General features: G+C 37.8%; 1 protein-coding gene across 1 annotated transcript in view; it reads left to right on the top strand.

Annotated features, from left to right (window-relative positions):
- The first annotated feature begins 7,810 nt into the window (after positions 1 to 7,810).
- The window catches only part of LOC127543961 (cadherin-related family member 3-like), a 32,768-nt gene continuing 19,481 nt past the window's right edge, over positions 7,811 to 21,097 (top strand). Inside the window, exon 1 of the mRNA XM_051970356.1 lies at positions 7,811 to 7,890. The gene's annotated coding sequence lies outside the window, so the exon portion shown is untranslated. The remainder of the gene's footprint in view (positions 7,891 to 21,097) is intronic.

Raw genomic sequence — 21,097 nt, 5'->3', positions numbered from 1 at the left:
TAGTGCTGGGATTGTCACTACATGACAATTTTGTCATCACAAAATGTCCTTTTTGAAGAGGACAAATGACATGATGTTGGAGTCAGGGCAAAGTGTGCTCGCTGTGGCTGGTGAACCCATGCGAGTCTGGAAGGCTCTCTTACAGGTTAGACACAAATCAGAACATTTGGGACAGAGAAATCTCAGGATTTGAACAGTTCATGCTGTGATCCTTCTTTACTCATGGAATACAGTTCTTTCTTTGATGTGCCATGCCATGCTGGATGTCCTGTGCCAGGACATCTACTAGATCTCACAATGGATAGCAAAGTTCCTCAGAGAGACCTTGGGAGGGTCCTTCTTCAGACTACCGTATGAGTGGTTGTCTTGTGTGAGTCTTCTATAAAATAGCTTTTTTTTTTAAAGGTAAGCACACATTTGGCATTTGAACCACATGTACAGCCCACTGCAGTTGTGCTTTCTGCATTAGAATTTGAAGGTTTGGCAGTTCAGCTTGAGAAAGAACTCAGTGGCTGCTACCTTATCAAGTCAGGTAATCTTCGAAATGTTCCTAGGACAATTGGAAGTGATTTAATTTTCTGGTCATGGAACAGAGCTAACAATAGGGCCCTGTCTGAGAATACAGCTAAAAGCAGATCTCTGGAATCTCCCACAAGTTTAAGCATCCAAGAGTAAAGTCCAGAGAAGTTATTTATATAACCCTCCAAAGACTGTGGGGTCTAGCTATCATTACCTATATGCAGTTCCTCAAACCTGGGGCACTCCATATCCATTTCTTTGACTTTGCCCTGGAAAGGGTCCCTTTCTCCCCAGAATGCTTTGCTCTCTCACTGTTTTTTACCTGGCTTTCTTCAGGAATCAAATCAAATCCCACCTTATGCAGGAGGCTTTCCTGTTTCCCTCAGTTACTAGAACCTAACTTTTTCAAATTAACTGCCACCTACAATTTCTATTTAAGTAGAGTACATCAATTACATGGTGGCACGCTTGTCTGGAATCTGGAAAATGGATAATGCTCTTGAGCTTTCCCCGTCACCAATGGAGTGAAACAAGATTGTGTGCTTGCTCCCATACTTTTTAACATGATTTTTTTTTCCCCTTGAGGCAATTGGAGTTAAGTGACTTGCCCAGGGTCACACAGCCAGGAAGTGTTAAGTGTCTGAGGTCAGATTTGAACGCAGGTCCTCCTGACTTCAGGACTGGTGCTCTCTCTATCCACTGCACTATCTAGTTGCCCCTAGCATGATGTGTTCATCTACATTGTCAAACATCTCCAATGAAGACAAACATGGAATCAGAGTACTGATGGCAAATTCTTCAACTTGAAAAGGCTCCAAGCCAAAACTAAAGCGGAGGGAGGGTTGGTGCCTGGTTTTTTGTTTGCAGGTGACTGTGCACTCTATACAGCCTCCGAAGCTGTGATACAACAAAACATGGATGAATGCTCTGCTGCTTGTGCTGATTTTGGCTTAACAATTAACACCAAAAACAAAAACAAAAACACTCAGGTCCTCCATCCGCCAGCACTACACCATCCATGTGGGGAACCATCACTTAAAGCAAATGGTGAAGTTTTGAATGCTGTGGATAAGTTAGCAGTATACTTTCCAGGGATGTCCACATTGATAGTGAGATGGACACATGCACTGCCAGAGCTAGCTCAGTGTTCTGGAGGCTCTGAAAGAAAGCATGAGAAAGAAGGTATTGGGTTTATTCGGCACGTTGCCTGGTAATAGTAAGCATTTAATAAATGCTGGTTGATTGACTAGATATCCAGGCAGAGATGATCAAATCAACGAGAGAGGAAGTCCATCAATATTAACTATTGCCACCCTATCGATACGAGCAAGGATAGCACTCACAGATTTGATCTTAATTCTGATGAAATGTATCTGTTTGTCTTCTGCCCTATTTCATACAAATCATTGGGTGTGGGAGGCTCACAGGTGTGGATCATGCTCAGAAGGCAGTCCCGAAACTTCCAGATGGACTTTGACCTTAATTGAGTCAAGGGTCAAGAGGCTGGAATTATTTCACCATCAGCACAGAATTAAAAGAAAGGGATTAGATTCAGAGAAAGAGCTAAAGCACACACATGATAAAAGGTGATTGTCGTTGGAGTTTTCCAATAGAATAAAAGACGGGACATCTGAGTTTCTGGTTCTCTACCAATTGGACAACTTTTGAAACCAGAATTTCACAACATTTGCCAAGCAAATATTCAATTTGGCAAGCAGTGAGGAGACCAAAGTTTGACTGCCCTAACAGGTAGATAAATAGGCTTAAGGTTACTGGGACATTGTTATTATTCCTGGGGAAGGGAAATTCACTCTCTGGTCCCAGTGCATTTTCATTCCACTCAATCCCATGAACATTATCAAATGCCTACTCTGTGCATGTGACTATTAAGTATTGGGGAGACAGAAAAAAAAAAAAAAGAACAATTTTAATTCTCAAGAGAGGACCGTACTTGGTGAAATAAATAATTTGAGATAAGGGGAATGGGCCTTGAAGGAAACTAAGAATTCTAAGAAGATTAAATGAGGATGCTCACTCCCTGAGTTCCAAGTAGGAAGGATGTAGCCTTTGCAAAGTTATGGGAATATGAGTTGGAGAAACAGCAAAATAGATATGGGAATAGGAGCGTGAGCAACAGTAAAAAAAAAGGTAGAGCCTCTGACAAGAAGAAATCTGATTGAGATAGGTGGTTAGCAAAATAGAATTTTACTAACTGAATCTAAGTAATTCTAGCCTGAATTTAATAGGGATATTTTAGTTTTCTGGGAAAACAAGAAATATAAAAAAGCTTTTGTGAGGAAAGCTTCCTATACTTGGTATCCGGTGTAAATGAATTTTTCTTTTTATAGTTAATTATTGTTTCAGTCATCTGTATCCTGTTTTGGCTATGCTATGAAATCACCTGTATCTTATTAGAGCAGTTGTTTCTTGACAATGCTTTTGCTGTTTTGTATTCCCATGTATTCATGTAAACATTTTATTTGATTTTTGTTGTTTTTCCTGTATTAGAGGAACGCTATAGAGAAATTGGTTTGAATTGATACTTGGAATTTTCACTTTCTGTGTAATTTCCTTGCATTACAAGTAAAGAATCTCTTTACCCGGCCAGCTAGGTGGGGCAGTGGATACAGCACCAGTCCTGAAGGCAGGAGGATCTGAGTTCAAATCTGGTCTCAGACACTTAATACTTCCTAGCTGTGTGACTCTGGGCAAGTCACTTAACCCCAAATGTCTCAGAAAAAAAAAAAAGAATCTATTTACTGATGACAATATTTTGGTAGTTTTCTTTCAGGAACAAAACATTTATTAAGCATTTATTCTGTGCCAGGCCAGAATGTTAAAAGCTGGGGTCACAAAGATAATCAAGCAAGGTGATCTCTTCCTTCAAGGAGCCTACATCCTAATGGGGGAAGAAAATACATAAAGTATTATTGGAAAGAATGGCATGGTGAAAAGTTGACATAGAATTTGGAGGATGGACTGGAAAGAAAAGCAAAAATTTATATCCAGGAACCTGAGGACCAGAGCAGATTTTTTGGTGGGAAGGAGATGAGGGTAAAGGCAGGAGAACAAAAAGAATGAGTTGAATGAGTATGAAGGGAGGTTGGCAAGTACCCAGGTCCAGAAAATGTTCTCATTCCTCTTATCAAGCTGTTACCTGCAAATCCTGCCCCACTTCCATCTCTACCCTCTCATGGTACCCTTCTGAACGAGATCTGGTCCCAGAGAAAGGCTCACCTCCATCAAGATAATGCGATTGATGGAGATATTCTGATCATCTCGATTTGTTTTGCTCTTCTGATAAGCTTTTTACGTGGAAAATCTCACACCTTGAACTACATCTCTTTTGATTAGCTGACAACAGCCAAAGAACCCCAGCTAGACTTTGAAACGGTGGCTTTCTACACTCTGGTGATCTACGCCCGGGATAGCGGAGGCAACTCGGCAACTCAGACCATTTCAATCCAGATTGTAGATGTCAACGAACCACCAACTTTCATAGGATTGCTTGCTCAAGTCGACCAAGGTATAGAGGTTATTTATGCCTTAAAATGTGCCTGAATGATTCCGTTTATGCATAAGCATACTACCTATCAAGTACTGATCCTAGGCCAAGCAATGGGATTATCCTGATTTTGATATTATTTATGCTTTTGCTCTTCTTATTTATAGAGTTAATTTGGATGCTACATTCTCTGCAGTATAACCCTCAAGTATCTAGTCAGGATCTACATTGAAGACCGTTAGCAATTTTTCCTTTTTTTTTTTTTTTTTTTTTGGTGACAAAAGAGATTCCTAGCCAGTTAGCCAGCAAAAATAGTATTTAATATTAAATGATTAACTTGTTTAATCCTTTATAATTAATTAATTTTAATTAAATAATTATGATATTTTAAAATATTTATTCCCTGCTGAGACTCTAAATAGTCCCAATTTCAAAGGTATGGAAGGTAGATTTTCCCCTGAGTGACAGAAACTCCTCTGGTCATCTAGTCTAATCTTGACTTGAAAACACATTACAAAATATTTCAGAAGTGGTCATCTGGCCTGGGCTGGTTCTTCTTTTAAAGAAGTTTTTCTTTACAGAAACCTTCTACTTTCCCCCTTTGTAATTTAATTTGATCAATTTTAGTTTTGCCTTCCACAGCCCAAGCAGAACAAAGCTAATCCATCTTATACATGACAGCCCTTCAGATACCTAAAAATCGATCTCATATGCTCCTTATGCCTTCTTTTCTCAGTGCTAACCATCCTCAGTTCCTTCGGATGATTCATATAAGGCCAGATCTCAAAGGTCCACACTCATTGTCTTCTTGGATGTTCTCCAGCTTATTCACATCCTGGCTAAAGTAATGCTCAAATTAATAGTTAGCATTTATAGAGCACTTTAAATTTTGCAAAGCACTTTACAAATATGATCCCATTTTATCCTCACAGCGAGTCTGGGAGGAAGATGCTATTGTTATCCCCATTTTACAAGGGGAGGAAACTGAGGTAAATAGAAGTTACGTGACTTATCCAGGGTCAAAGATAGCAATCGCCCAAGCCTGGATGATTTGAAATCAAATCTTTCTGGCTGGCTGATGGTCCCATACTCTTTTTGCCGGAGATAAAGGACTACATCCCCCTCTTTCTGGATGTTCTACTTCCAATACTACCTTAGATTATTTTGTTTTTGTGGTAATCAAATCACATTTCCCAGTTGCTAAACAAATCAGGTTGAGAGCAGATGATCACCAGTCTTCAGCTTTTAGTTTGGATCAATAGAGAATCATTGGAGAATCAGACTGGAAATAAGCTTAATGATGAAGTGGAACTTTCTCAATATTTTAAAGTGATAAAGCTACACCTGAAATTGATTAAGAACTTTCATTCATATAGAGCTCTTTTGAAGAATACTTTCCTCAGAATGTCCTAACAATTTGAAGTAGGGGGCCAAAACATTATTATCTTCATTTTATAATCTAGAAGTGACTTGCCCAGGGTCACCCAACCAAGACAGAATTCAAACTGAGATTCCCTGACTAAAAGTTTTCTTTCTTCTATGCTAACTAGGAAGCTAGGTGGATTGGAGGTGAGCCTGGAGTCAGGAAGGTTTTAGTTCCAATCTGACCTCAACTTATTAGCTGTAACTTCTGTCTGCCTCAGTTTCTCCACCTGTAAAATGGTGATCATAATAGCAGCATCTACCTTCCAGAGTTATTGTAGAGATTAAATATTATTTGTAAAGTTTTTGCCAACCTTAAATATTATAACCATCCTATTATTATTATTATTATTTATTCCCCAACCACAAAAAACAAAGAAATGAGGGGGAACACCAATAATTAACTTTTATTTCAGACTTACTGGATGATTTATAAAGTCCTTCTTTCCTAATAACCTGTAAGGCAATAAAGTATTATTCCTATTTGGCAGGTGAATATCTTTACTTGTCCAAGTGCTGCTCGATCATTAGTGGACCTGTGTTAAAATCCTAGTGATCTTATGAGATCCTAGGCAAATTATTTCCTTTCTTATTTCCCCAGCTGTAAATAGAAGAAGTTGGGCTAAATGACTCTTGATCATTGATAACATTGAGAGAGCAGTTCCAATGGAAGGATATGGTAGGAAGACAGATTGCAAAGGATTTAGAAAAGGGTGAGAAAAAGAAAGTAAAAGTGCCTAGTGGAGGGAGCTCCATCAATTTTGCGTGCATTGTCAAAGAGTTCATTTTTTTAATTAAAGCTTTTTATTTTCAAAACATATGCATGGATAATTTTTCAGCATTGACCCTTGCAAAAACCTTGTGTTCCAATTCCCCTCCTTTCCCTCACCCCATCTTCTAGATGGCAAGTAATTCAATATATGTTAAACATGGTAAAATATATATTAAATCCAATATATGCATACATGTTTATACAATTATCATGCTGCACAAGAAAAAATCAGATCAAAAATAAAAAAAAATGGGAAAAAATAAAAGGCAAGCAAACAACAACAAAAAGAGTGAAAATGCTCTGGTGTGCTCCATACTCAGTTCCCACAGTCCTCTCTCTGGGTGTAGATGGCTCTCTCCATCACAAGATCATTGGAACTGGCCTGAATCATCTCATTGTTGAGAAGAGCCACATCCATCAGAATTGATCAAAAGAGTTCATTTTAACTAAGAGACAGGACATAACAGAAATGATAGGATCAAAGGAAGGGTTTTAAGGATGGGGAAAGGGAAACTTTCCATAATTAATTCAGCAGATTTTTTTGAGCACTCACTGTGTAAAGCTCACAGTTAAGTACTGAAGAGGATACAAAGTTTTTGAATGAGTTTTTGCCCTCCTGGGCCTTGCCACTCTGAGAAGAGGTAAGATAAGGACCTAAACACATTGTAAAAGTTACAATAATAACTGACATTGATGTAAGTGCTTTAAAGTCGACAAAGCACTAGATATACATTAACTTGTTTGATCTTTTACAAGAAACATATGAGGCAGGTGCTAAAGGTGTCATTATTCCATTTTGTAAATGAGAAAACTGAGGTTTAATATTAAGTGATTTCCCCATGGTTCCACTGGTTGGGGATTCAAACTCACTTACTAATGCTGCTCTTCTAAAGACAGAAGAAGCATTTATTAAACACTTAACATGTAAGAGCTAAATGCTAGCAATCAAGACAGTGCCTACCTCCAAAAGCTTATGTTCTAATGGAGAAGATAGCATGGAGAGATGCTGTTGATATCAGGCAGGAAGATATTATTAAGTATGTGAAAAATAGCTGGCTAACCAACTGACAGAGCTCCCAGTGTGCCTTGCTGCTTTTCTAAACAAGGAATACATGTTAAGTACCTAAGAGATATTCAAAAACTAGGGGGATTCAGGGAAAGGATCGATCTTCTCTAGTTAGAGAATAATATTGTAAATTTTCACAATGCTTTCCAGTCAGTAAAACAAGTTTGCAAGCATCATCTCCTTTGATTTACACACAATGCAGAAGGCAGACAGGGTGTGTGTATGTGTATACACACATGTACACATACATATATACATATCTATATCTATATATCTTTACTTTTTAAGATGAGGAAATTTACCCAGAGATGTGTCTGTATCAAAGTCAGCCCCAGAATCCTTTTCTTCTGTCTCTTAATCCAATGGTCTTTCCATTAGATACCACATTAGCTCCTTATTGAATGTCAACAATGCCTTTAACTTTCCCTAAAACATACTTGGATGTGATTCTGCTTTTTAAGCTTAGAGTAGCTTGTGGCACTGGACTCATGCTTGAACACTTTTCCTCTCTTGGTAGTTACAGAGATTTATATTCCTGAGGATGCAGCTGTGGGCACCATCCTTTACAGAGTGAGAGCCAAGGACCCTGAGAATGCTGTCTTAAAGGTAATTTATGTTGTTTGAACTAAGTGCCTTGAGGTCTGGTCCTTCCCATTTGAGGCTATATCCACACACAAAGCGAAGGTGAAAATCAGTGCCATCATTCTGGGCCACTTAATTACAAAGCATCATTGAGCTCTCCAGACATCGCCTGAACTCTGCTACATTTCATTCTCCATATAACAGAGTGATGGCTCTTTCTGCAACAAGATCTTAGCCCTTTTTATGCTGCTCTCTTGTCATCATGGCTGCACACAAATGCTTTTGTTTTCTGACAGAACTAATTATTCCGGTAATACTTAGGGATCTTAATTATTGATTTTGTAATGGACCAGATACCTACATTTTCTCGCCCACCTCTCCAATCCCTGCCTCATAAGCTAAGACATCGCAGTCTAGCTAAACATTGAAATACAGAAAAGTGTATTTATACAGTGAATGATATTATATATATGTTTATTATATTATAATAATTTATCTGTCTATATATATATATTGACAGAGCCCATGCCAGGGTAATTTTTTACAACATTATCTCTTGTACTCACTTCTGATTTTTCCCCTCCCTCCCTCCACCCCCTCCCCCAGATGGCAAGCAGTCCTATAAATGTTAAATAGATTATAGTATATCTTAGATACAATATATGTGTGCAGAACTGAACAGTTCTCTTGTTGCACAGGGAGAATTGGATTTAGAAGATAGAAATAACCCGGGAAGAAAAACAAAAATGCAAACAGTTTACATTAATTTTCCAGTGTTCTTTCTTTGGGTGTAGCTGCTTCTGTCCATCCTTGATCAATTGAAACTGAGTTAGATCTTCTCTTTAACGAAGAAATCCACATCTATCAGAATACATCCTCAAACAGTATCATTGTTGAGGTATATAATGATCTCCTGGTTCTGCTCATTTCACTTAGCATCAGTGGATGATATTATATTAATGTGACATGTTTTCCATTTTCCCAGTTACTTGGACTTACAATCTCTTGTCTGCTCTTTCTTCTTCACCTTCCATGTCCAAGTTCTATTGGTTCTACTTCTGCAGTATGTGTCTCTGAGAGCTCCCCGATCAATGTCTACTGCTAAAACTATTGTCCTCCATTAATTCCACAGCTTCCTAACTTATTTCCTTGCCATTAGTCTCCCTCTTCTCTTCCAGTTTTCATAGCCTGTTGGACTATTTTATCTGATGCACAGATTTGAGTACATCACTTTGCTCCTCAAAAACTTTCAATGGGGCAGCTAGGTGGTGCAATGAAGTCAGAAGGACATGAGTTCAAATCTGATCACAAGACACTTAATACCTCCTAGCTGTGTGATCCTGGGCAAGTCACTTAACCTCAATTGCCTCAGCAAAACAAACAAACGAACAAAACAAACCTTTCAATGATTCCTTATTTCTTGTTGAGTTCTTCTGCATTTCTTCATCTAGAATTCCAGGTTCTCCATGCTGTAGAATCAACCAGTGTTTAAGCCTTATTTCTCATTTTTTTTCTTTGCATACTTTATCCCAGAGGTGTTAAACACAGAGCTCCCCAAATCTGCCCTAATCAGATTAAAATGTAATTGGGAAATATTTAATAAAATAAATAAAATGTAATAAATTGTGAACAATATTGATGAATGGCTTTTTAAATCAATCTGTAGTTTACATGTATCTTTTATAAATGCTTTAATTGCTTTCCTTTCTAATTGAGGTCACATCACTGTTCTGTGCTCCAGAAAAACTGGATTATTTACTGTTTCATGACCTTATACTCCCCTTTATCCTTTCAATTGTCCCTCATGATGTTCTCAGTGCCTGGACTGTTTTACTGCTCCCTTCCTCGCAATTTCCCTCTTTTTAATATTGTTCATTCTTTAAAACTGAAATCAAAAGTCACTCCCTTCCTGAAATGTACCCTGATCCTGCCAACTGCATGAAAGAAGGCCTATTTCCTCCCTTAGATTTTTCACTTCACATGCATAATGGATACATGTATAGTATATACATCTATAGCATTCTATTTTACATTTTAGTTTACTTGTCTCAGATCTTCAATGAGATTATCATTTTCTAGTGGTCAGATACATGTTTTCTTTATCTTTGAATTTTTTATGGTATCCAGTCCATTGAGAGAGGGTTTGGATCTGTGATATGATTTCACTGGTATAGAGAAAATCAGTCAGTCAATCAATGAATATTTATTAAATGCCTACTTTGTGTCAAGGACTGTGCTAAGTACTGGGGATACAAAAAAAAGACTTAATTGTTCTCAAAAAACTTACAATCTAATGGAAAAGTCAACAAGCAAATAAATAAGTATAAACAAGTTAAAGAAATGCATAAACTCCTATCAATGTAATGAATGGTATAGGGAACCCCAGTTAGTTGAATTATCCAGTTACATGATAGATGGATAGACCAGGATATCACATTAGTTTGTTAGCATTTGCTATTATGGTTCATTAATACTAAAAAGAACAACAAATATTTATCAAGTCTGGTATTTATCAAAATACGGTGATGGCTGAAGGCAGGTAAACAATATGGAAGTGATTTTTCTTCCATTGTTGTGGCTCAGTCTTTTTTCACTCCTGTTGGATTGTTTGTGATGTCATGTGGGATTTTATTCACAGAGGTTTGCCATTTCTTTCTCCAGCTCATTTTACAGATAAGGAAACTGAGGCAAACAGGATGAAGTGATTTGCCCAGCATCCTGGAGCTAGGAAGTGTCCAAAGCTGGATTTGAACTCGTAAAGATGAGTTTTTCTGACTCCAGTCTTCATACTCTATCCGCTGTATCACACGGCTGCCCCTTGTTACAATTAAGCATGTGCTGTTTCCCCTAAACTGAGAAACAGCTAGAGAAATTGTTTGTGTAGTCATATTATTATCAAAGCTAGCATTGGAGTGATGGGATTCATAGTTTCCCTTTATCTGTACTAGAGATATATGTCCATTTATTGAGGATCCACATTTTCCCCCGGAAAGCTAGCAATACCAGAACCCTCATCAATGCTGTTTTTTTTTTTTTTTTTTTTTAAGAGCATTGAATAACTCTGGTAATTACATAAAAAAACAGTAGCATTTTATCAGGCTCCCACACAGTCTTCTCACCCTCCTCCCAATACCTCAACATCTTATCTAAGAGAGAATTGGAAAGGTCACAGCTTCCTTTACAACATATAATTAAGTCGCCTAATCATGCGTCTTGCACCAAATAACACGTACGAGATAATAGTTTTGAACTCGCCACCAGGCAGATCTATGTGCGTGCGAATCAGATGTCACATTTCAACTGCTTTCCTGGTTCTTGCTTGAGAATTATTACTCCCTTGCCCTTTTCTCAAAGGAAAACGACATCATCGGCAAATAGGTAAACTTGGAACCCAGCATGCAATCACAATGGTTTGCTAGCCAATTAACGGCCCCAGCTCATGCGAGATGACGGCCATCCTGGGCTTTCTCATACTGACTCAGTGCTGCTGGTCCGAGTCCCTATATTTTACTCCAAAGTGGGTTGGCTTATGGGTCCATGGATAGGAAGGCTCAGACATCAAAATGTTGCTTAAAAGTTTCATTAAATGAGGAATGACTTCAACAGTGATGAGAGCTATCGGAAAGCCTGTATTTAATCACCCCTCAATACATCTAATCTAATTTTGTGAGTCAGGAGCTTAGTATGGTTTCTTATTAATGGTTTCCTTCTTTATTTAGTTTCTATAATTAGTTGGTCCCAGTTTTGACCAATACTTTAGTCATGAGGGGCAATAGAGTATGTATCTATCTATCTATATCTTTATATATACATATACATGTATATATATATAATTTTATAATTTATATAATATTGGGTAATGGGTAATATATATAGCTATATATATGTATATATATATATATATATTAATAATGGGTAAATATATAATTTTAAAAGTGCTTATCTTCAGGAGCACAGTTTAACTAGTTATAAATAATGGAAAAATCTAAATTTTGGTACCTGGGGCAAACACTTTTCAAATTTTTTAAAAGAAAGATTCAATTATATGAGAGATTCTGGGGCATAAAGCTGAAGGGCAGAGAGATCCTAGGACAATGTACTATAAAGGGCAAGACAGAGACTCTAAGACACTGGTTCATGTCAGAGAATTCTGAGATACAACGAGGTTGCAGATGGGAAGTAGGGGTTGGTAGCAGGATAAGCTACCGGTTAATTCAGTGAAGGAGTCACCACCTCATTTCACACAAGAATTCAGAAAAATCTTACCTTCAAATTGGGGAGATGACATTCAAATGACTATGTACTTCCCAGAAACATGTGAGGTAGACAGAAGGTGATCCCAGGAGGAGGATACTAACAAGATCTAGGAAATGCCTCCCACAGAAGGTTGGGTTTGAGGTGTTTTGAGTTTGAAGTCTTCCTATAAATGTCCCCCATCGTTATTCTCATCAACCACAAAATCACCACCATTGAAGTAATAGTTCTATATTCTTCACGAGGTGGTTGTGAAGAAAGGGTTATAGGAATTGTAAAGTTGCAGGAAAGCTCTGTGTCAATATGAACAATTGTTGACTTTAGGCATGTGATAGGCCCCAGATTTTGGGAACCAAAAAAACAACAGGTTAAGCATTTAGGAAATAATTTTTTTTTTTCTGAGGCAATAGGGGTTAAATGACTTGCCTAAGTTCACACAGCTAGGAAGTATTAAGTGTCTGAGGCTAGATTTGAACTCATGTCCTCCTGACTTCAGGGCTGGTGCTCTATCTACTCCATCACCTAGCTGCCCCTGGAGTCCACCTTTCAAAGAAGGAAAGAAGTTCTAAAAGGTTTCAGTGCTAAGTCCAACAGGAAGGTCCCCTGGCCCTTCAGATGCAGCAGCAAAGCAGATGGTAATAGATTTTCTCTAATGTCATTTTCACTGTTGAAATTGTCTCAGTTCCTGATATCCAGCCATTTGACACTGCCAAGGCTTTTAGTGGCAAGAACTTTTTGTTCATGGAACAGGCTTTGATGTCTAAAAATGGTTCACTGACAAATTCCATTTTTAATCATCTTATGGCAGTCACATAGATCTGACACTTGGGTTTTTTCCCTCTAGTCTAGACTTCTTGTGTTTGATTGATTAGTGTCTGGAGTAGATTGACAGGTGTGGCAAACTCCACTGGGACGTGCTTTATAAATGGGGCTGATGGCTATTTAAATACTGGTGTGCTATGTTTAAAGAAAAGAACATGTTAAAAAAAAGTCCAAACAACCAATAGTCTAATCTTAGAGGCGTCTATATATTGTATTATAAGGGTCTTTTGACAAAAAGATTTATTTAAAATTCTCCTTAATTAGCCAGGCTCATTTATAGCATTATTTGATTATTGAAATTCATAATAAGAACTCACAACTAATAGCTAGCTAGCTATGAATAGCAAGTTAGCATTTAGGACAATTAAGTGGCTCTCTGAATGGGGCACTGGACCTGGAGTCAGAAAGTCTGAGTTCAGACACTTACTGGCCAATTAATTAGCTTCAGGTTATACAAGTGACCTTAAGGTCCCAATAAGTCTCAGAGGGACAAGACTTTGGGTCTCCCTTTACAGAGCAAGCCAATTACCCTCTTTGCCTCAGTTTTCTCATATGTAAAATGAGCTGGAGAGGGAAACTATTCCAGTATCTTTGCAGTAAAAACTCTAAATGGGGTCACAAAGAGTTGGACACAACTGAAAAATGACTGAACAACTACACACACATACAACCTAACACTTTAACACAACAAAGTTCTTTGCATTGATCCTCATAAAGATTCCAGGAGGTAGATGTTATTATGCCCATTTCACAGATAAAAAACAGACCAGGAGAAGTTTAATGAAGTTGTTCACTGTCAAGCCTCTATTAATTGTCTGAGGCAGAATTTGAATTCAGGTCTTTCTGATTTAAAATCATTTTAATATTTAGAAAATATTTTCCTTGCATGACAGGGCCTTGCCGTGACATCAGGAGTGCTGTCCAAGGTTGCTGGCTGTTCCTGTTCCTTTTCTCATGTTTCTAATGGCTTCTTTTTTCAAGATGGAAATATCAATTAGGTAGAAGGTAGGGGCTGGGGCCCTATATCACATAGCTGTAACAAGCTTGCTCCAAATTGGATTTTCAAAAATGGGAGAGGAAGTGGGAGAGTCCAGAATGAAGAGGCAGGAGAGCAATTATGCTTGCCTGAGCCCAGGGCTCAGTTTCAGAAATGAGGAGACATGAGTGCTCTCTGTACTTTCTTCTCAGAAACTTGAGCGCTAAAATATGCTACTACTCCCAGAGTTCACTCCCAATTGTCAATCTTTGATCCTGGTGAGGAAGCATGGAAGGGGGCTTTTGATGAGGGAGAAGGCAAAATGTCTCACGGTCTCCTAATGCTTCTAGTCTCTTGGCTGGTTGGAGAAAGAGCTTGGAAAAGCAGCAGGTTTCAAACTACACTGATCCTGAGTAATTTGGGTGCTGGGAGGGTAAGGGGGCATTGAGGGGTGTGGGAGAGATGCTTGAGCTGTATCCATTCTGCTCTTGGGGGTGGGAGAGGTTGCAGGAGGACCAGGTTGGAGCCTAGGGAAGCTGTTACTTGGATTATCTTGGTTCCCTATAATCAGAATAAACCGTTGAGAATTCTGATTTGCATCTCACTCTCCCAGCCTGCTACAGAGGACTTTTTTAATTGAAGAAAAGGACTTTTAATTGAAGAAGCATTCCTTATGTCCAGCTTTTGTCTTGCTCGCTTGGCCTTTTTCTAGGGTAGAAAAGATGAGATTCAAGTTCTTCTGTTCCAAATGCTTTCTTTCACAAAGGTCTCTGTTATGCTGCTCAGGCCTCCACACCCCAGCGGGAAAGACTGTTAAACTCTGTAAAGGGAGATCCAAAGTCTTGTCCCTCTGAGGCTTATTGGGACCTTAAAGTCACTTATATAACCTGAAGCTAATTAATGGAGAACAGGTAGAAAGCTAAAGAAGCAGGTAAAAAAAGAACATGAATATTTATCTCCAGTCTTAGAAGCATATGCTGACTATGTAGGAAGCACATGTTTGCAGCTCAAGATAGAAGGAGGGAATGGCACTGACATGTTTATGTAGCTAGGAGTTAGGGCTGGGGACTTTCCATTAAGTGCAGGTGAGCCTCCAAGTTGTATGACCTGAGCATCCCCTTTAGCTACCACTGAGGCAAGGCCACGGGCTTGACTAGCAACAGAGCTAAATATTGCATTAATTGCTCTGAAGGGCATTGAAACAGGAATATGATTTCATTGAAAAAATTTAAATTTTCCTATCTTGTTTTTTTAAAATTACCTTCATTTCTAAGGCCTTCTGCCCTATCCTGAGTCATCCTTTGTAACAAAGAGAAAAAAAGAAAGGGACTGTTTGCCGAGGAGAATTCAGAGAGTCATGGTGAGAGTCATTCCTAAAATGGTGGACCCTGGGACCGTGTCACCTCAGCAGCCTAAGGTTGAAACAGAATGACAGTTAAACAAAGGACAAGGAGAAGAAGGATTCTACAGAGAGATTATTTTATTCATCCCAAGAATACTCACTGAAATGGGGAATGGTTCTAGAACTCTTTTAACTAAGGGAATCAAGATATCCTTAGCTAACCACTATCTTAATATTTCTCAATCTCAAGCTATAATTAGCTTCTGGGGGCAAATTCATTTGAAAAGGCAGGTCCTCAGGGAGATGGGCAAACAAAGAATACTGTTGTTTAGGGAGAGGGGATGGTGTATCCTCTTTATTTCATTTTCTAATCTCTGCTGACTTTCAACTTAATTCCCTTGTCTTTTTCCAGGGCTTGCCTTCTCCTACCTACCCCCTTAAATCTTCATAGTGCACGGAGCAGGAAAAGCAGTATGGTTTGTAGCGATCCATGCAGAAGTCTAGCATGCACCTTTGCCAAAGCTCTGATTGCCCTACTGTCTCATAATGAAAGGAGAAAATGGCCAAAAGAGCTACTTGTTACTAATGAGAGAGCAGCTTTTGTCCTTGATACTCTTCCTAATTGTTTCTAGGGGAAGACTTTGAATGGAGTCTCATCTCTCTAAGACCTCATATTCAAGCCTTTGAATTAATCATTGGAGTATAGTGTGTAGATAATTCACAGATGATTGATCCACCTGAAATGCAATGTATTGACTGAGTACTTAGTACGATATCAAATCTTAAATCGCTCTGGCTGAAAATAAATATGGCTTCCTCTATTGGGCTGGTTTCCAAATGTCAACTTTAATAGTTCTTTGAAAAATGGTCTCAGACTGTTTCCAGTATAGAAATTGTTGTAACTGTTAGGATTTTGATTCAAAATATATTTTTTAAACACCCAGAATTAAAATATTTTAATACAAAGTATTCATATTTTCATTGAAATATAGTTCATATAACACTTTGGATTCGAAGAACATTAAAAAAAATCAATTCACTCATGATTTCTGTAGGATAGATTCATTGAGTTTCTAATCTCAATTCTGATTAATAACTCAGTGGCTTTTGGGCAAGTCCCTTAGCATCTATGAGTAACTGATCCCTCACTTGTAGTATGAGGATAAGTGGCACCAAATTATATCATTTATCTCACAGGGTTATTGGATGGCACAAAGGAACTCATGAATGTGGATTTTTTAAATTAACTATGACAGAATAAGGCATTTTAATAATTTTAAAAGATCTGAATAATAATAATGGCTGATATTTATACAGCTTTTCAGTCTTCATAGCACTTACTTTACATTTATATCAGAATCTCAGAATTGGGAAGCAGGTGGTATAGTGGGGAAAATGTGGAACTTTCTGCTGACTTGCAGCCATAAAACTCGAGTTTGAATTGTAGAGTAATGGGAATTAGCATGCAAGTTGAGAGCTTCTGTGGATGAGTCTCCACATAAAGAGGACAAGGAGCTGCTTCCAGGAGAGTTGTAATGATGGGTAATGGAAGGTGTTGGAAAGATGGCAGAGAATGTGCAAATTTTCTGTAACTGGTTCTGGTTTACCAGCCATGTGATGGATGGCAATTTCTTTGATGGACTTTAATTGGGAAGCCCAAACTGGGAGCACCTTCCAAAGGTCTTGGCTGGCTTTTGATATTCCCTTAGTGGTTCTCTCTTGGTTTGCCTCCCTTGTTAATGGTGTCTGACTAGAGACAGTGTTGTAAGAGGAGAGCTCTTGGACTTTATTCCCTCTGAGGCTGATATGTTGCCTTGTGAAAACAGGCTCAGTCATTTTGCTTTGCCATTTGTTCTTTTCCATTTTAAGTGAAGGTGATAAACCTGGCTGGACACTCTGACTTGATGAGTTTCAAAAGGTCAAGAGAGCTTCCAGGAGTCTGGAAATTGGAATAAATGCTGAATTTTGCTGTCAAACTAGCACCGCTGTTCTGAGGAACACGAACTGATTTTTGGGAGTAATCTTGAGACCCAATGGTAGCCAAAATAAAGATCTATCTGTCAATCATGATACCTCTGGATATGAACTTGGGCTATGTAGAAACCATGCTAAGTCTAAGACCATTCCCCCATGGACTGAGGTGGTAGAGGAGAAAGAGAGCCCCTTGAGGTGCTGGAGGAAATATTTATTCTTTTGTTATTACTGAATCTTCTAAGTAAAATCCTTTTATAAAAAGCCAATTAATTTAAGTGGATAAATGGAACTGGAGTGTAGTTACTGGCATGTAATAATGAAGAATACAACTGGTGGAGGGGCTTGAGTTACTAGGATTAGAGAAGAAACAACCCCTTAATCTACTCTGATTTTCCTCTGCAATTTTGAAAGGGAAGTGTGCCTTCTTGGCTCTGAGATAATAAGCCAGAACATACTTGCTACACTGATTATGTCATTTCCTACTTACATGACCTGAGGAGTCTTCCTGGGCCTCAGTTTCCTTATCTGTCAAATGAGGGTGATGAACTTGATGACATCAGAGGTCTCTTCCTAATCTAGATCTATGATTTTATGAACCTTGTGAGATAAGGTTAACTGGTATCATTCCTATCTTAGAGAAGAAAAAACTGGGTCTCAGAGACATTACACAATTTGTCCTTGGTCACACAACAAGTTGGTGTCAGATATAGAATTTTGAACTCTGACACCGAGTTTTAAGCTCAGACATCCATACTGAAAAGCCAACTAAAGTTTAGATCATATATGGTAGCTTCTCAGAGGTGAAAATCTAATTCACCCAATGGACATTTTCCTATAGATTTCCAACCTAAACAGCTAATTAAAATCCATTTAAAATAGACCCTTATTGTATAGGTTAGCAGTCTGGAGGGGCATGAGTGCCTTAGGCCAAATAGTCAAGCAAGTTGGTTTTTGCTTCTTTATTTCAAGGTTAAATGTCCCCCCCCCCCCAAGTCATTGACATATCTAAGAATGCCATTTGCCATTGATTATATTAATGGACCTTTATTTGCTTTTTATGGGGAATATAATAGCCTCAGGATCCAATCAACTAATGAACATTTTGACAATGTGCTGGACGGATTCTAAAAGAAGAAATCCAGTGAAGAATATTCCCTAAAATTTCACAGACAGCCCCCCCAAATTTAAAGATAACACATCAGGGAAAAGAGACATCAATTCTTGGAAGTTTCAGTCCCTCCCACACCTCCGGGTATAGTAATAAACAGGTAACGTCCACAGGAGATGAATATAATCTTCTGTGAGCATAAACAACATTTTCTTTTGGGCAGAGACAGTGAGTGAAGAGTGACAATGATCAGTTTGGGAGGAGAATGTGGTATTTGGAGATTCTAAAAGGAATAATTAGTCATATACATCATCAAAAGCCTTCCCAATTACATGGTAGTGAATGAGATGGGATTAGCGCCAATAATTATGGGTCTGAGCATTTTAATTATATACCCTTCTCTTCAGAGGTTTATAACTCATCTGTAAAACAAACATTAAAGGGGGAAAAAGATGAGTCTATTAAATGGGAAAAGCAGTGCATGTAAATATGACTTTCAGAATTTTTGTGGATCTTGTTTTTATTGACAGTTTTAAAGTGTGTACACCGTAGAGAAGGAGCTCAGTTTATTTCTCAGCCACACCCACATTTTTCATATCTCCATTTTCTGAATTTGAAGGTTCTTGTGTGATCAAAAACACATCAAGTGGTTGTATATGTCTGTGAAATGAGCCTTTCTGCAACATCCCATTTCTTTTTTGTATTTTGCAGACAAAACTGATAAGTAAAATATTATTTTGACTATAGTGCTTTAATTAATCACTATGACGCTGTACTCTGAAATGAACTAGAATTTTAACTAAAAAAACTGCCGATTTTTTTATACTGTGTAGACACTATCTATTTCTACTCGATAGCAACTAAATTGCATTGACTTCAAAATAAGATGATAGTTTTAGAACCTGAGGGAGTTTAAAGAGGATTTAGGATAGTGCAAATGGTGTAGTGGTAGATGAGTCTAGAATCCATTCCTTATCCTGCTATTTGCCAATCACGTGAGTATGAAAAATTGGCTCTGCCTTTCAGTGCCTCAGTTTCTTCATTTTCTAAATGAAGAAGTTAAGTTGGATGCTTCTCTCAGAATTCTGCCCTCTGGTCTTCTGAAACATTATTTTCAATTGAAAGTGTCATCATTGATTTGACTAGTGCTGGTGAGCTATCAGAGGGTGTGGATATAGATAGATTCATCTATATAGATCTATCTGTAGTTCGTTCTCTCTCTCTCTCTCTCTTTCATCTTGACTTATTCTAAAAAGATAATCTAATTAATTAATATGACCATCACCACATTCCATGGCTCTACTCTGTTTACCCACCCAAAACAAAATAAAAACAATCTGTGTTTTTTAAGAAAAGAGAGAGACAGGATTTTTTGTACTTGGGACAAGTAGTACAAGAATCATCTCAGGTTGGGAGAAGATACTATTCAGTGGGTGCTAGTCAGAGATCTGGGACAGTGGTATAGGGCTCATTAGGGATATGTATGGAATGAAGAAAATGGTGAATTTGAAAGAGAAAGGGAAGAAATTTTTAAAATTAATTATTGCTCAGTTGCTTCTACACTACTGAATTATTGCAATTTCTATCTGTCTTCTCAATTTAGAACTCTGGGACAGATTCCCATCTTTGTATGGTTCTGATAGATGAGTCTTTTTGGTAACAAACAAACAGTAACATTGGAATAATGTCAGTTTCTGATGCCATTTAAAGGCAGAAAAACTAATGAAATCAAAACCAATTTCTTTGGGAAAGTATATAGTTTCATGTGTCACTTTCAATAATATTTTCCCCATAAAACATAATTGAAAATGACTTTGAAACTAATGCAGCTTGTTTTCTATCATGAGATGATAATAAATTCATCTATTTAAGGATGAAAATGTAAGGACTACAAACAGATGAGAAATGGAAAGAATTAAAAAAACTTTAAACATACTTTTGAGAGAGTGTGAGCAAAAGTTAAGAACAAGGAAGAGAAAGGCACCTTCAAGGAATTATGGGATAGAAAAGCAGAATGGAATGATCATGTGGCAAGAAGTGAACATCTAGAGCCTTTTACTGCTAATTCTACAATGACTTACATAGTAGAACACTAAAAAAGGTCTCAAGCATTAATTAACTTAATCAATTAATAATAAACATTTATTAAGCCCCGATCATGAGTCAGGCACTATGCTAAGCTTAGGGATTATAAAAAGTGGCAAAAGACTGTAACCTAATGCAAACAAATATATGCAAAGAATATTTTTAATGGGCTAAATAGGAAATAATTAAGAAAAGTAAGGCACTAGAACTAAGAAGGATTGGGGTCCCATATGGTGAACTTTGAGGACATGCACAAGAATCCCATAGGATGGGTTGGCATGCAAAAACTGCAGTCTCCTCTGTGAGAAGGAACTCACAAATTGATGAGATGACAGATCCATTTGAATACTTTGAGTTCAGAATATAGTCAGTTGGGTAATTGATATTTTTTTTTAAATGCTGTTTTACTGTTATGTTGGATGCATTTCAGGTTCACAGGACAAGATTTTTTGAGTTGGTTTCTAATACTAATTATAAGACTATGTATTGTTTGTTATACCTAGGCAAACAATAGTTTTGGAAATAATGCTCTTCATCAAACATTAAAGTATTTTGGAAGACAGTTGACTGATGTAGTCGTAGACAACATGTTATTCAAGTGTTGTATGAACAAGCAAAGGGAAGGAGAAAATTGCCAAAATCAATATCTTAGCTTAAAATATCATCAGAT

This window comes from Antechinus flavipes, chromosome 1 (genome assembly GCF_016432865.1).
Source record: "Antechinus flavipes isolate AdamAnt ecotype Samford, QLD, Australia chromosome 1, AdamAnt_v2, whole genome shotgun sequence".
Taxonomy (NCBI): Eukaryota; Metazoa; Chordata; class Mammalia; order Dasyuromorphia; family Dasyuridae; genus Antechinus; species Antechinus flavipes.
This window is presented reverse-complemented; position numbering and strand designations above follow the sequence as displayed.